The sequence below is a fragment of the Austrofundulus limnaeus genome, unplaced genomic scaffold (assembly GCF_001266775.1).
Source record: "Austrofundulus limnaeus strain Quisiro unplaced genomic scaffold, Austrofundulus_limnaeus-1.0 Scaffold338, whole genome shotgun sequence".
Taxonomy (NCBI): domain Eukaryota; kingdom Metazoa; phylum Chordata; class Actinopteri; order Cyprinodontiformes; family Rivulidae; genus Austrofundulus; species Austrofundulus limnaeus.
In genome coordinates, this window is record NW_013952740.1 from 282,989 (window position 1) to 284,763 (window position 1,775).

The following is a 1,775-nucleotide window of genomic DNA, read 5'->3' on the forward strand; positions in this document are numbered from 1 at the left end:
GTCCTGCGTCTGACCTCAAAGTGCACAAGCTTCAAACTTCAGCGTTGGCTGCGATTTTGAAGCTGAAATCGCGTTCGGTGTGAACGCAGCATAAGACCTGGATTTGTATTCAGATGAAACAAAGCCTTTAGGCACAGAGACATGTGCTGCTGCTATTTCTGCTAGCTCAAGGTTTCCCAAAGAAAACTTGCTAACCCTGGCGATAACGTTTATAATGGGGCAGCTAGGGTTAGGATTGGGTGTTGAAGCAGTACATTAATGCTAGTTCCAAGCCACTTATCCTGTTTGGAAGTAACAGAACATTTATCATTTATCAGCGCAGGAGGAAAGGCTTGGTTGTAGTCATGCTTTGTTACTCTTGCAGGACTTTACAGAGTATGCACGCTCCTGTGCCAAGCGGTGTAAGTGTTTATAATTGACACTTACAGTATGTTGTTTTAGTATTCTCCAACATAACGTGGCAGTACACTTTTACTTGTTTTACTTGGTAAATGTTGTTGAAAAGGAGAACAAATGCTTGACGGACAAATAAAGTATTTGAATGGAGCCCGTTTGGAGTTCCAAAACTTTGGTGGTGCACGAACAGGAACCGTAACATCGCGCAGGGCCGACGTGCAGGGGCGGAGACGCCATCATCGCATCTCTGTTAGCGTGCGCACCCTCGGGGTGAGTTCAACACGTCAACTATAAACCTAGCTTCAGCCTGGTGAGGGGACGAGTAAACCCTGGTGGCCCGCTGTACCTATRGGGGCAATGCTGTAGCTGGAAATCGTTATAGCATAGATATACAGATTCTATTAGTAAAGCTGAGCTCACCCAAGACCATTGTTTCCACTTCATAAACCTTTCAAAATAAAAAAAACAGTGGCAGAAACAGATGCTGAGTTGTTTTTCTTTCCATTTTTTTCAGAAGCGGGGTAGATGGTATGTGTTGGGTTGACAAATATATTAATAAATTTAGTAAGAATGCTGCGGCAGTTGTTACTTTTACAAATTTGTCCACTTCAGCAAGGCTTTATTATTAGATATGGGCAGGGAATTTGGTGTATTTCAGAGTTTATTTTCATGAAAATTACAAACGAAGCAAACTGCAGCAAAAGGGARCAGATTGAAAGACAAACCATGGAGATTATTTATTATTATTATTATTATTTACTGTTATTTAACCAGGCATTTTACCTTTGAGATCTCAGATCTCTTTTTCAAGGGAGGCCTGGGCCTGAAGGCAACCTATTGTACATGTTTTTAAGGGTGTATGCGGAGAAAACCCACGCAAGCACGAGGAGAACATGCATCATTCTTATTGTTACCGTCAATTTGGAAAAAACGTATTTCATCTTTAAAAAAGTTTAAAACATTTCCTCTTGACCCACATAGTCTTTGGCTGACACAGTGGGCATTCTGATAGTCGTGACAAACGTTGGACTCCCACACGCACACAAACACACACATCTTTGTAGCCTACTATCATCAAACTGAAGACTTTGTATTGACTTACGTTCATTTTTGTAACTGTAATTATACCTAACGCAGACATTTTCACTAGCCCTAACCATTACTAGTCTACCTCTAAACCTAACTAGTAGAGCACAGTCGAACTGCAAAAAAGTGAGGGCCAGGAAAATGTCCTCACTTCCCACGAATGACCTCACTTTATGAGATAAAACATGACGGTCCTCACTCTGTAGCAGAAATAAGCACACACACACACACACACACACACACACACACACACACACACACACACACACACACACACACACACACACACACAC

At 41.8% G+C, this 1,775-nt stretch overlaps 1 protein-coding gene across 1 annotated transcript in view; it reads left to right on the plus strand.

Moving 5' to 3' along the window:
• The window catches only part of arhgef40 (Rho guanine nucleotide exchange factor (GEF) 40), a 68,022-nt gene that overhangs the window by 47,244 nt on the left and 19,003 nt on the right, over positions 1–1,775 (plus strand). The gene's annotated exons all lie outside the window — the stretch shown is intronic.